At 44.0% G+C, this 14,785-nt stretch overlaps 1 protein-coding gene across 16 annotated transcripts in view; it reads left to right on the top strand.

Moving 5' to 3' along the window:
• The window catches only part of EFCAB11 (EF-hand calcium binding domain 11), a 97,613-nt gene that overhangs the window by 65,727 nt on the left and 17,101 nt on the right, over nt 1-14,785 (top strand). For 13 of the 16 annotated variants that reach the window (XR_005860296.2, XR_005860292.2, XR_006939457.1 and 10 more), the window contains 3 exons: nt 4,802-4,864; nt 6,020-6,162; nt 11,690-11,799. The gene's annotated coding sequence lies outside the window, so the exon portion shown is untranslated. Of the gene's footprint in view, nt 1-556; nt 741-4,801; nt 4,865-6,019; nt 6,163-11,461; nt 11,578-11,689; nt 11,800-14,785 lie in introns of all 16 variants that reach the window. The other 3 variants (XR_005860289.2, XR_005860291.2, XR_005860287.2) reach the window with 2 other exon arrangements.

Raw genomic sequence — 14,785 nt, 5'->3', positions numbered from 1 at the left:
TTACTTTAAAGCAGGAAAAACTCTTCAGTAATCAGATACTGTCAGGGATCTGTTGTTTGGAGCCGTGGTCAAATGCCCATCAAGAGGGGGTGTCTAAGAGCAGGATGAATATATACCTGCAAGGAAGAGCTCAGGTACAGTCAGTGCAGCCATGAGGCAGGGAGACGAGAGAGCGACCTCTGAGACCTGTCCAGCCCCTGTGCAGTTCTCTGTGTCCTAGGTGAAGACTTTTTGTCTCTCGTGCATCTGTACCACCATTTGTGCTTACCTTCTCATTCAACTGATCCACGTCCTTAGCAGCTCTTCCTGATGATCTGTATTGGAGATGAGAAAATGGTGAGGCATTACATATATTTGCAGTTTCAAAATAAATTTTAAAAAATCTGCTTGCTTACCTGATATCTTCCATTTTAGACGTGGATGACTGTAATTCCTAATGTGAGCAAAATTGATAAGGGAGGTGACCAGAAGCTTATTATTAATTTGCAGCTTTTATCTTTGGGAAATTAACATTCTGGCAAAGAATTTAATTGGGCTTTTTTGTTAATTCTCACAGTGATGCTTTGGTTTTTCCTTTTGGGACTGCAGAGAAAAAACAGCATCTGGTGTTTGAGGATGCTGGGGATTTACACCATATTATGTGTAATATCTGTACTGTAAATAAACAAAATGAATAATTAAGTGAATAACGAGGTGTCCTGAATTATGACTTCTCTGGCTGCATCTATGGAAAATCAAAGGTATGTTTGTACTCCTGTAGTTTGTGCTTTGGTGGGCGTCTTGGGCTTGTCGTTGCCCATATGGATATTAGCAATATATCTTTTCAAGCAGAAGCCTGAAATAATATTGATGAAGGCTGCTTGGTAAAATGGGGGAATTTTTGCTCTTCGGTGTAGCATCTGTCTGTGTTATAAACTGTAAAACAGAAGAATATTAAAAACTGTGTCATAGCCCTGAGGGCCTTACTGCTTCTGCCAAGCCTCTCCTGACCTGCTCGCAGCCCAGGACCCCACATCAGCCCAGGGCCATTGGCCGCTGCCCCAGTGAGGCCCCAGCAGAGCTGGGCTCCTGCTCCCCACAGCCCAGCCCTGTCAGCAACGGGCCCTGACAGACCAGGTCTAACCGTGGCCGTGTCTTGGCCTGACCCCCATCTCTTGGCTCCCGTCTCCCTGCAGAAAGCCCTCATGGTCCCCAGGGAGCTGCTGACCCATGCTGCCTTGATGGGTTGGGTGGTTATGGTTTTTTGTTTTCTTTTCTTTTTTCTTTTTGAATATATATTAAAAAAAAATGTCCATGATTTACATTGGAGGTGTTGTACAGTCTGTCCTGATACAGATACTGGTGACATATGGGATGTAGCTGCCACCTTCCGTACTTAATGAGAAGGCCAGCACTCCAACAGAAGTCACCGTGATGGGGCAGGAGAAGCCCCCTCCTGTGGATGGCTGTTGTGTTGGCTTTGTGAAGACTGCAGTGGGCAAGGTGCTGCAGGAACACATCCCATCCCCGACTGTACAAACCGGGGGCGGTACTGTGGACACCTGACACTGGGGCCACTTGAAGCTGTGGCTGGAATTAATATTATCTCAATGCCAGATTTCCACCTTGAGCACAGCTGCGTATAAGTAGAAGGCAAAGTGATTTTTATGCGCATGTGATATGATAATTAAACTTAGCACTTTCTCCGCATTTGCTATTCAACGCTGTAAATGGAAGCTAAATGAATTGCCAAGGAGATGTAGTGAAAATTAATGATGGGGATAGGACTCAGAAGAGCTGTTGACATCTGGGCTCGATGTTCTGCGGAATGTCTAGTCATTGGTTAAAATCTGGTAATCACCTTAGGTGAGCATCCTTGGCTTTCTTCTGACAACCGCCGCGGCACGTAGGCATTTGTGTGCCTTTCCTTCCAGGCCGGTCCTCTGTGGGATCATTAAGATTTGATGCAGTGGCAGTTCTTTATTTTAAAAAGGGGGTTTCTGATGTCTGCTGTAGAACACCATCTTATAGAACAACTTACATTACCAGAAACATGGCAGGAAATCCTTAGACATCGCAACTATACAAAGCGTGGTTTGTCCAATGTTAAACCACCAGCAAGGACAAACTATTTTTAGAGCTGTCATATGTTATCGCACCTGAGCTTTATTTGTCTTCTGATTAAAAGAGGTTTCCCTTCAGAAAAGTCCACTTGAATTTTATTCTCATTTACTAAGTCTTACGTTCTAATTCAATTTATTTTAAAGCAGATTCATTGGGGAAAATTATACAGCTAATTTGAACTGATTCTTTGGAGATTCGGGTTTAAATGAAGTGCCATAAAATTGGCAGTCAAAGGGAAAAAATAGAATTGAACGTTACACTTGTATTACTCAGTGCACACAGGCGCCTTGCTTTTTGCTACTGCTGAGGGTTTTGATGTCACGTATGTCAGACAATTTATAAACACGTAAGAATTAAAGTTCTCACCGTTTTCCTCATTCGTGCATATTATATCAGATTATGAATTTTTGGCTGTCAAGATCACAAAGTTGGTCATTCACTGTTTCTGTTTTTTCATAATAAATCCTATAAACTCTTAAAGGTATTAATGCTAATATTGGGGAAGTGAAACAAAGTCCTATATTATGTGCTGGGAGGATGGTACTTCAGTGTCTAGTTGTGGATTTGTCAGGGTAATGCTCCTCGCTAGCAACATCGTCTCTCTCTGCTTCCAAACATTTGATAAAAATACTGAGCTGTTTTGGGTGTCGAGCAGTTTAGAAAATGCCTGAAGTTTGGGTGGCAAATGTGTGGCTTTTTCTGAAGCCGGTGTCTTTTTGAGGCCTTATGACCTTGTATTCCCAAGCACCTTGTATCTCACTAACAAATGAGTCAGAATCTGTTCTTACAGGCTTTCTGGAAACAGGCTAAATTGGTTTCTTGTTTTGTTTTTGTTTTCCATAAAGCCCGTAGATACACCTTAAAAAGAGGGCCTTTTTCTTAACAGTACTCCTGTTTTTCTGTTACCATTTGATGCATTTACAGCTTGGGAAATTTGCAGGAATAATGGCCAAGGAGCTGGTGGTTCAATTTCCTCTCACAGAAATCACTGGGTAGATGTTCATTACTCCATCCCAGCACTGTGCTTCCAACCTAATCAGAAGCAGAAGTGAGGATATGAAAAGATGTGCTAGAGAAAGCTCCAGTGCACTCCATTATGCATTCTGCACACATGGTCCTGTATTAGAAATGACTGGTATTTTGTTTGAGTAAATACATTAGGAGATATTTAAATTAAAATACATGTCGCTCTCTTCCAATTTTCTTAATGTGAAACGAGTTCTCCTGAAAGAAGCCTTCAGGCCCACGGCTATGTTTTTATATGCTCAGCTTCCCAGGAGCTATTAGTCAGAGTGGAGATACTCATTTGCTCCGGCCCCACTGTCAGAGTCGGATACCTGAAATCAGACACCAACGATGGTATTTAAATGTGGAAATGAAAATCCCCCAATCTTTCACACATGCTAAGCTGCTACAACCCTCGGTGATCTCAGTGGGAGCTGTGGCTGCTCAGCGCTTTGCAAGTCGCCCTGTTAGATGTGAGGTGCTTAGAGGAGGAGATAATGTCGGACTGCCTCGACAGTGCTCCAACGCACCCTGGAACCAGATGGAGATGAGAGGGTGCAATGCTGCTCGTGTTTGCAGCACTGCTGAGTGGATGGAAATCTATGGACCACTCCTCCTGCCCATCCCTGGTATTCTGAGAGTAGTTTGGCTCCTGCTCTTCACAAATTTATACTATGCCCTTTTTACCTAAAAGCACTAAGCAGCGTTTGCCAATGTGCTGCCGGCTAGAAGTGTGTGCAAGCTGCTGGCCTCTGGGCAGAGTGGCATGTGGTGCCTTACCTTGTTTGTGGAGCAGAATTCTATCAGACTGAAAGCTCTGGATCCCTAAAATCCTTCTCCATCTGTTGTGATTACAAAGAGAATAGTGCTTTGCTGTGTATGATAAAGAAGATAGAGACCCTTATCATGGTTTTATATCAATGAATGGAAACCTGATATTCCCCTTATGTAATTACAATGGGACATCAATAGCCTTTGTTAAAAATGGAATTGTCCCTGAATGCCACATGCATTAAGAACGTAACAAAGTGAAGAAGAAAAATATAACACAAGTACATTTATACAGTTGCCTCTGTTTTACGTTTCTGCTTTTCTCCACCACAAGCCCAACTCCCACCTCTCCTTGCAAGAGGAGTGAGTGCTTACCCACAAAGGCTGGTAGCTTTGGTTGTTATTCAGCTGTCAGTATCAACATGCACGATACCTGCTTATCTGGTGAAGCTGGAAGGGATGTTAAGAATCCCAGCAAGTTTTGGAGGATTATTAAGTCGTATGGCCAAACTCTTTGCTCCTCTTCCCCTGATCTGAGTACTGTTCCTCCAACAGTGGCTCTCGTGTCTCACTTGTCACAGCATGAAAACTCATGGTTTTCTCAGTTTCTGTCTTCTAATCATTATTTTAAATAGACCCAACTATACTCGGGTATTTGTTTGATCTTGTCACCAGCTCTGTTTAGTAGCTGATGGAACCAAGCCCTAGGCAGTGTGAGCTCAGACAACAAAGGAGCTCACATACCTATTTAGCCTCACCCAATCCTGTGTTTTACTACAAATTAAAATAGATAGGTATCCTTTGTGAGTTAAGCAGCAGGTGCAATTCACATTCTTTTAGACAGAATAATCATTTTCTTTAAAAAAGTTTTAAAAAATGTTCTTGTAAAAGGTTCAGACTTTTTTGTTCTCATCTCTTTTAGGGACACATGAAGGAGATTCAGGCACAGGAGGAAAAAAAAAAGGAAGAAGCTCAGGAGAAGCAGGTAAACGGGAAATGGAAAAAAAAATCTAACAAGCCTTTTCAGAAGAAGGAGAGCAAGTACATATTGCTCATTTCAAGCTACCTATAGAAATAGTAACATAAATGAAAATATTGTAATCCAGTAATCACTTACGTCCATGTGCACTGCTAAGGTATTGTACAAGGTGGTAGTTGTTTTAGAGATACCAATAGACAGACAGGCTTTTGATGACAAATCATGTTGTATGCAAGGCGAGAAACAGCACAGAAAGCATTGCCCTTGATTGAGAACTGGGCTTTCACCTCTGGGGCAGAGCAGAGGGGAAGTAGAACATGCCTTGCACAGCACTGCCTGTCCTTGCTCCATGCTGTCTGTGAGCAAACCAGCAAGCTGGCTGGGGTGCTGCTGGCATGCAGGTGCCAGTACTGCGGTGCCCCTGCCTCTGTGAGTGCATTGACAGCACATACTCTGTGCAGACAGTGCATTCTTGCTGCCTTTAGTATAGTGCTGCCAAGTGTAATTACAATGGGATGTCAATAGCCAGTTCCAGCCACTGCCACCTTTACTCCTTTTTAGTTATCTTGTGACCTTGGTACCTGCAATTATTTATTTTATTATTTTATCTACCTATCGGAATGGTAAAATCTGAAAAGTACGTCTCAGGTACCAGGAGGTGTAGAAAAGAGATATCTTTCCCAAAACCAAAGCTGTAAAGTGACTACAGGTAATTATCCATGGCAGCGTTTACAAGACAAAGACTTAAAAGCAAGGAAATTAATACTTAAAGACTGTGCAAGCTTCGAAGTAAATCTGTAGGCCAATATACATACAGGAAAGGATATATACAGCAAACAGAAAAGCACTGCCGTGCCACTAACAACTTTCTTTTTCCTCAGCACATAAAAAGATTTCAGCTTTGAGCTGTGCCCTTAATGGTCTGCCTTGTTCTTTGCTTGCTGCCCGTGTCTATTTGTGCACCTTTTTCTCCCTCTGCATAGTTTTGACTTGTGGAATTACAGTTTCACATCTCATAATTACCAGTGATGATAAGCAAAAACATTGTCAATTAATTTTAAAATAACAGAACATGTCCTACCTGACAATGAACACCTCTGTTTAAGTGTATTCCAAGATGCAGAATGTTTTTAGACCCAGAAATCTGTTCCCTTTCTTAAGGCTACCACCAGTAGCTGAATGGGTGGATCTCCGAAGAGGCCTGAGTCGCTTCAATGGCTTTTCAGTACAGATAAGTTACAGTTTTTTCTGCTCTGGCGCATCCTCTGAAGGCTGAGATGAAAGACATGATTCACTAGACTAAGGTAAGAGCTCCAAGAAGTGTGAAACTCAAAAAATAATGTTTCTTTGGCAAAATGCTAAGAGCTTTGTGTTGGCTTTGTTAGTAATAATAGCATAATTACGAGATGGATTTTATTAGACATAGTTATTAGGCGTAAAGCTAGAACAACAAAGAGGTATCAGCATGTGTAAACCTCTTCACAGTGTAAGCTCTTCAAGTGTAAGCTGTGCTCATACATGTTTGATAACTTTTCCTCAACTCCTGTAATTATAATGTATGGAGGGTCCAAGGAGCCGTCACTAACACAGATCACAGAATCACAGCGGTTGGAAGGGACCTCGGGAGATGACGCGGTCCAACACCCTGTTAAAGGGGTTCCCTAGGGTAGATTATGCAAGAAAGCATCCAGATAGGTTTTGAATATCTCCAGAGAAGGAGACACCACAGCCACTCTGGGCAGCCTGTTCCAGTGCTCTGTCACCCTCAAAGTGAAGAAGATTTTCCTCAGGTTTGGATGGAACACCTCCTGTGTTCCACTTGGTGCCCATTGCTCCTTGTCCTGTTGCTGGGCACCACTGGAAAGAGCCCCATCCATTTGACACCCACAGTTCAGATATTCATTAACCTTGTAAGATCCACTCTCAGTCTTCTCTCCTTCACAAGATACCACTACCCTTGAATTGCCTGGCCGTTGCACCATGTAATTGAGGGCAGAAATGGACCACGTTCTCCTTCTGCTTGTGAATGTCATGTATAAACTCATGCATAAGCAAGGGATTATCTATAATGATTCTTTGTGCATTTGTCTGTTGATAAAAAATGCTGTGTTACTTTCTTCAGCTCTCATTCCTTTCCACTCCTCAGTCATGTTCGCAATGTGTCTCACTGGCATGTGCTGAAAAGAGTCATTAGCACACACTGGAGGGTATCAAACGGGATGTTTGCAGCTGTCATTTCACTGGATTATCTTTGGCTGTTCCCCCCATTCAGGCTAATTGTGTCTGTTGTCACTAGGCAGTCAGAGGACTATGTGGCAGGGGCCCAATGAATGAATCTCCTCATCAGACAGTACGTGGGTGTAGGAAACCTGGGGGAAATTAATGCTAAGGACATGAAAAGAGCAAATAAGCACAGAGAAAGAACAGAACTTTGTTTGCAGCTGAGTGATGTTTGATAACTCCAACGGAATCTGTTTTTTTGGTGAAGATAATGCTTCACTCAATTCAATTTCATTAAAAAAAACAATCTACAAAACGATCTGACCGTGTCCCCTGGCCTGCCTCTGGCACGGCAAATATGGCTACAAGCAACTCCATGTGGGCACAGCACCGCTGCCCGCAGGTGGGGACGCCTGAGGCATTTCCTCGGATTCCCACTCAAGTGGCCAGGAGGTCCCTCTGAGCGAGGGAAATGCAGTCCCTGTGATCAGGCTGTGCTCCTGACAGCGTGGGGACATTCTGAGAGAGATTCCCTGCATCTGAAGGCCTGTCAGAAATACAACCAACCGCACGCGCTGTGTGTCACAGCTGGGAGCCAGTGGGATGCTGGGCGCCCTTCACCCAGTCCTCTTTCTCCACCTCTGTTTTCTATCAGATGTTTCCGGCAGAGACAAGGGTGTGTGTAAATAACCACATGCCTTAAGGAATGTGTACAGGATGTTATACTCAAGGAGTAAAAATGCATGTAGATGCCAGCTGCCTTGCTGCACTGCGTGCAGGCATACACATTAGGAAAGCTGGTGTGAAGTTTTACTGTGTCAGTAGTTAAGCACATGAATATTTCATGGAGAATTGTTAGGTAAATATGCAAGAGGTTTTTGTTCGGATACGAATTTGCCTTTACTCAGGCATTGAATTCTGTGGACGAGAGGTTCAATATTTAATGCAGAGTGTATGTAACCGTATGAACTGATGCTTCTCGGAGAGTGGGTGTTTCTTTAAAATATGTCCCCTGTCTAATATAGCTAAAATGAAGTCAGTGGCACACAGGATGTGCTGCAGGTAGGAGAGTGATAACATGAGTGTGGCTCTGCATAACACGTGCATTTTTTATATTATATTCTTCAGCTCTTCGGATTTTGTCTGCAAGAGGAGTTTGGTGCAGTCAGTCACAGCTCCTACAGGAACACAGAAATTTGTTAACGCCAAAAATCCCCCTTAAGATAGCATTCTGTACCTCTCCTCCTTCGCCTCCCTCCCTTGCCTGCCAGAATGAGAGTGTGTGTCAGGGCAGGGTCCTGCGGGGAGCAGCTTTGGCGCGAGGCTGGCAGGCACAGATGGCCGGCAAGCTGCAGCCCCAGTCCTCCTTGGCTGCTCGACCACACCGGATCCTCTGATGGGTCCTCAGCAGCCAGCGAGAGCGTGTTTGCTCCAAATCTTGGCTCCCTTGCTTTCCTCAGGCTGACAACAGACACACTGCAGTTCCTCTCAAGCAAACCCTCCGCTGTGCGCTGCAGGCTTGCAGCCTTGTGGTCACCATCACGGCTTCCGCCTCATCCCTGTCTCTGAACAGGCCTCACCCCTTGTGCCCACTCCCCACTTCCAGGTGCTGTCCCTGTTCAAGGCACGGCTCTCTAGGCTGATGTCCTGGGACTCCAGCTGTGACTGTGCCTGCTCTGAAACCGGGGCAATAGAGGAGTTTCTGGGCAGCCTGCATTCCTACTGCCCGCGGAGGAAGCTGCTCTGAGGGTGGGCCTGCCTCAAGCAGACACTGTGCAGTGTGGCTCCTATGAAATTCATGACAACCCTGTGCACATGCGTTTGGTCTGTGGCTAACACTGTGGTTGCTTGGACTACTTCATTGCATTTCTTTCTTTCCTTATGGTTTTTTTTTTTCCTCCCCTCTCTGCTTTGCGCTTCTCTTCCCACCACAGTTCCTTTGCCCATGCTAGAAAAAGGAGGAATCCATGCCAATGGTACCAGAGCGTCTTGTGAATATGACACAGTGCTAGACAGCTCAGACAGCACAATTATGTTGAAGGCAGTGGAACTGAGCCTTTTTATTCCACAGCTGAGATCCTGGCTTCTATTTTCACAAGATTAATTCTTTTCAGGTTTACAGAAGTCAGCCAATGTCTACTCCTTGCTGTTGCTTTTTCTTGTCAAAGCACTTACATTTCTGCGCTTACAACAATCTTTTTATTGGGAGCAGTGAAGGAGTTTTATAAGAATAATGCTCTTGTCTCTGATGCTCAATCAATCTAATTTTCAGCCGCTTCAAAGTTTGCCAAGCGCCACAGCTTAAAAATCCACACTTCAGCTTCTCACAGCGCGTGCGAGATGCTGCCTGAATTTCTGGGCAGTCAGAGCTTGTGCTGTCCTCAGGCAACGTCAATTTGTCCATTACTGCAACGAGCCCATATTGCTCTCTGTGGTTTGATTCAGTTCCAGTGGCAAATGTGGGCGCTACTGAGAAAATATAGGTGGGAATTTCAAAAGTTGCTCCAGCACATCCCAGCCCAGCTCCTTCCCCTTAGAGCTCACAGCACGTGTGCTCCAGGTCCTTGTTTCTGAAGTGACTGCAAACTGCCCTTCCAAAAAGCCTCGTGGGCAACCTCACCTGCAGACATACAGAGGGATATATGTTTACTTGATGCGGTGAAGTACTTACATCTGCTGCATTGTTTATTTGGTTATGTTTCTGACACTGACAAGGCAGGCCGTTGTGGTTCTCGGCCAAAGCACCTCACACAAGGAATCTGTTTCACAAACTGAATATAACCAATTAACTCATCTGAGTGCTCTGTGACCACAGCACCCATCGGACCAACGCCAGTGTGCACTGCTGCCGTGCAGCCGTTCCTCATGCATACTGCTTCCTTCCAGGGTCGTTCCATGTGGTATTAAATCCAAAAAAAAAAAAAAAACCCAATACACATTAAAAGAAACAATTCCTTACAGTGTATGCAATGAACATGTTAAAAAAAAAAAAAAAAAGATGGTACCAAAACAGAAGAAAGTGTATGTATTAAAAATGAGACAAAAATGAGTTGCCACCCTGGAGCAGAATCCTGGAGAACTGAATTTCAACAAACGATTTTCTAATATAGAGGCTTCTCTGTATTTTTATGCTATGAGGTATAATCACATTGGTTAATGCATCACAACAGCTTTTATTCTCTGTTTCTTATCACAGCGCAGTTTGGAAAACTGAGACGGTATCACAATCCCCATTTATTTCACCAGAGTGTTTCCTTTTTACATGTTGGCATTCAGTAACACTGCTCTTTTGTTTCTATTGGTTTCCTGTCAATGCTACTTTCTGGCTTAGACGTTTCCATACAGTAATATTTCAGTGTTTAGTTAGAGAGTACTGTCAGGATGTACTTATTTGTATTTGAACGCATTTCAGTGGGAAGAATTAAAAAAAAAACCTCTGAAAACCTGTTGATTTGTGATTCTGTAAAACATCCTTTACCTCAGTTGTATGCCAGATTTGTCCCTTCAGCATTGCTTTTATGAGAACAGGAGAAAGTATGACTCAAAACACATTAAAGATTAGAGAAACGGCTGATATATTCTCTTATTACTCAAATGATGTTTCAAGCATAAAACAAAAGGTGAAGCATGAGTGAACAACTTGCAAAGCACAGAAAGAGAGAACTTCTCCTTGTATTTAAAATACTCGCATGTGTTGAGATGCAACCAAAGTCCCAGATAATCTCCATTTGTGAAAATCAGACCATGGCAGTTCAGCCTAGATACGTGGATGTGGATTTGGTACTCTGATGCAGTCAAACACCTTTGGAAGCTCATCGCTACAGCGGTGAAGTTCAGCCCATGCACCAGAAGGTGCCCTGGAGGAGCAGCCCTACCTCATGACTTGCTGTGCTGAACCTTTTCTCTCCCTTCTTCCTGTGCCTCTTTCCCTTGGGGCTTAGACTTGGTGCACTGAGTGCATTTCATCCCTTGGCCAGCAGCACCGCGAGTTATGGGCCGTTGGCTTTGGGGGGACAGGGAGTGAAGCCAGACAGAAAGGTACAGATACCCCAAGGCATGGCCTGACAGAGGTGGCAGTGATACTAAGCACATGGTGTACATTCTGGACACTGCAGAACCTGTACCTGCGCTTTTAGGGCTGAACAGATGAAACAGCTGTGGACCCCTACTTTGCAGTACCCACATGCCAGCCCTTGACAGAAGCCAAAGCGAACACACTCCTATCTCACCATCACCTATCTGTGAAGTAGCTTCCCTCTTTACCTAGTTCCTCGGCAAAACATGATTTTACCTGCTCCAATATGGTCAAAAATACTATATATAAGTGAATACAAGCCTGGAGGCTCCACAATGACAGTACCACTTGCCTTTGTGTGCCTTCAGGTACTGCCCTGTGGATGAAGACCAGCAGTTCAGCTCCCCTCCCCTCCCTGTGCTGGTGTTTCTGAAGTGCTTTCATCTTGGATGATTTTCTAAGTAATAGGTTTTGAGTGACCACGGTATGCTTCTGCCAAGCAATATAAATCAAATTTTGCATATCTAATACCAATCTATACAGTCATGCATTGAACTGTCTCCATTCAGCTCTTCCTGTTGTTTCTGTCTCTCTAGACATATCCTGAATCAAGATGCCAGCCCCCTCCTGCACCCCACGCTCCAGAGGCTGGTCTGCTGAATGATGGCTGTATCTGCCCCGAGGACACTGTGAGCCCCACTCCCAGGTATAAGCTGCAGATATAGCACCTCCTCCTTTACGTACTCCGTCTGTGGAAGGAAAACCAGGGAAGTAGGAGGTCAGATGGGGTCGTGGTGACTTTCCACCAGGTCCCTGAACAATAACCCAAGGATTAAATGTCTGGGCTCACTGTGAAGTACTCGTACCACAACACAGAGGTTCCCTAGGCACTGAAACGACCTTAGGAGCCAACATTTGGAAACAGTTTTCTGCTTGAATAACTAGTGGGCTTCTCACATCATTACTGTACTTCATGCAATGACACGGCCTAAAAGAACTTGGCAGAAGTTTTCACCTCTTGGGGAGGAGCTCTGGACATTCCTCTCCTTGAATCCCCTTCTAACCCTCTTTTTCCTTCTGTGAACCTTCCTCCTGGTTTAAACTCTCTGTCAAAAATAGAGAATTTATTTGTGTGTGATGTTATTCTTTGCTACTTCTTCCCATAAAGAACCTAGCCCTGGGGAAGTTCATGTGTGGAAGAAGCGCTGGGCTGCGGCCGTGGCCTGAGAGCCTCACCCAGAGCTTGCACAGGTCGCTATACTTTGATTTTTGTGGTGTGCACCCAAGATACTCAGGTCTGGAAAATAACCACTGAGCATGCAAAGTAGGTCACTTCATTAATGCAGTGGTGTGCACCTGCTAACTGCAGTAAAAGAGATCTTCATACATTACTACTGAACCTGGCAGCAATTAATAGACCAAATGATTGATCTTCAGAAGCCCAAACAGACAAATGGTCTCTCTGGCTGCCTTTATGCTTTCTAATCAGCTTGCTGCTGAGGCACATTTTTTGCACACCCCACTTGCATTCAACCTTTCTGCACTTTTGGTGGCTCATTGCAGTATATTTGGAAGTAGCTAAACCTGTGCTGGTATCAAGAGGCTGGCCAGCAAGCCCTAGGAATGACACAGATGTCAGCAGCACCAGCTGGCTTGACCCAACTCATCCGTACCTTCTAAATATGCCTTCAGAGGTAAATAGAAACACCTGTCTGTCTGGGAGGTGTTAAATGATGCTAGGGAGAGGCTTGAAATCTGGGTCTTGCTAAGGAGAATGGCTTTGGGATGGTGTTCTGGTTGGGTACCTCTGTATGTCAGAATACCTGCTGGATGGAAAGGGCTGTCTGTAGGCTGGAATGGCTGTGTGGACAGGACTGTTGCTAATAGCTGTGCTGAAGATCCAGGACGTGATGTGTGCCACCTGCTTACTGAAACAAGAGGTATGTGAGGTGGGGGCCAGCCCCCTGAAATGCTGCTTAGAGCTGCTATGAGCTTGGACCCTGTGATCCAGAAAGCCCAAATCTGAATTTTGATGACTGTTATAGCTTGGAGTGATGTAACCTGTAGTGTTTCTGTGTGGAGCTGCTTGCAGCCCTATCCTGGTAAGCTTGGTTTCTAATAATAGCGTAATTTTAAGGCTGATATAGTAAATAGAAGCAGTGAAGATCTTCCAGGTGACACATAATGATTGCACTTTAAAAATAATGTATCGGTTAGAAGGAACATACCAACTCAAATGCTTTGCAGTCATCTGAGACTTAATATCATGATACTTCTGAAACAACCAGGGCTGTCTGTGATGTTCTGGCAAACCTTTCCTTCCCTGATCCTTGTTTCTTAGCTCAGCTGTACCTTGTCATGATTGTAGCCTGTGCTAAGAGGCTAATCAATAGCCAGGTGAAACAGACTGAAAGGTCTCTGGAGCAGCCTGTAAAGCTACTAATCTCTTAGAATAAGGACTCAATTTTGAATGCGTATACTGCTTGAATAACTGTTTGCTCCAAGAAGTTGCTCTGCATTTCCATCATTTGAATGATTCCCCTTCTATTCACAGGTGCTTTACCAGGCAACACTACTGTGCTTTATAAATAAGAGTGCATTACAGACAGTGATTTTATCCTCATGCTCTCTTATGAGGACTTTATTTTCTATTAACTTCAAAGCGGTTCTGGATAGGTAAAAGCTTTGTGCTTCAGGTTCACTTTTTCTTTATGCCACTGAAATTTTTCATCTATATCAAGTCATTGTCCCTCTCCAGTTCCTCCCAGCCATCTCCTTCTCTAGCTGCTCTTTTGTGCTTCAGTCAATGGGAGCTTCATCAGCTCAAGCATGTTAGGAATTAACCTGAGAGCAACTATGCTATGAAAATTCCCATTATTTCCTGAGAGAAGCACCCATCAGAAAAAAAAAAATGGAGAGAGGAAGGAATCAAGTGAGTCAAGTGTACACTGGGTAAAACAAGGAAACAGACAAGTGTGGGAGCGAGAGGGGAAGATTTGTTAAACTTGCATTCAACTCAGTGGAAAGAGAATGCTGCCAAGACAAGCTGTATCTGAAATCAGCATACAGTGCTTTGGGACGGTGATTGTCAGTCTGCTATTTCCCATTTTGTTTAATTTTTAATCCAAATGGTGTACTAAAAATAGGGAGCATTTTGGAGCTGAAAAGATGTGAGTAGCAGAAGGAGGAAAAAACAGAACATGCAGGAGAAATGCTGCTGTAGCTGAAACAGCCCTGTTGGGATTTCTAGCTCTGTATCTCAGTCAGTTGTGGTTACAGAATGCAGACTTACCTTATCTGGGCCATTGCGGCAGGGAGACACTGTGGTAGTCCCTCTGTAAAATAAATGATAAGCTATAGCCTATGAACATGGAGGGGTGGTTACATTCCTCTTTGGACAACAGTAACTGGAATATGTTATGGAACATGGGCAAGAATTCACTTGTCCTGTTCCTACCAAAGTGATGTTTCTATCTTCACAGCTGCTGCCATTCCTTCTTTGCTTTTCGTGTGTCTGAAGAGATTTGTACTGCAAATTATTAATAGCAGGAAGTTTTTATTTCTGGTGAAGTTTTCACAGAAGTGCTGGAGCCTCCTGTTTTCAGTTAGCATTGCTTCAGCACGGCTAGTTTGTCCAGGATGGGAAAGCCAAGAGATGTTTATCTGGATAAGACTGTGAAACCTTTATGTTT

The sequence above is a fragment of the Gallus gallus genome, chromosome 5 (assembly GCF_016699485.2).
Source record: "Gallus gallus isolate bGalGal1 chromosome 5, bGalGal1.mat.broiler.GRCg7b, whole genome shotgun sequence".
Lineage (NCBI taxonomy): Eukaryota > Metazoa > Chordata > Aves > Galliformes > Phasianidae > Gallus > Gallus gallus.
Note: the sequence above shows the minus strand (reverse complement) of the source record. Positions and strands in the feature narration are given on the sequence as shown.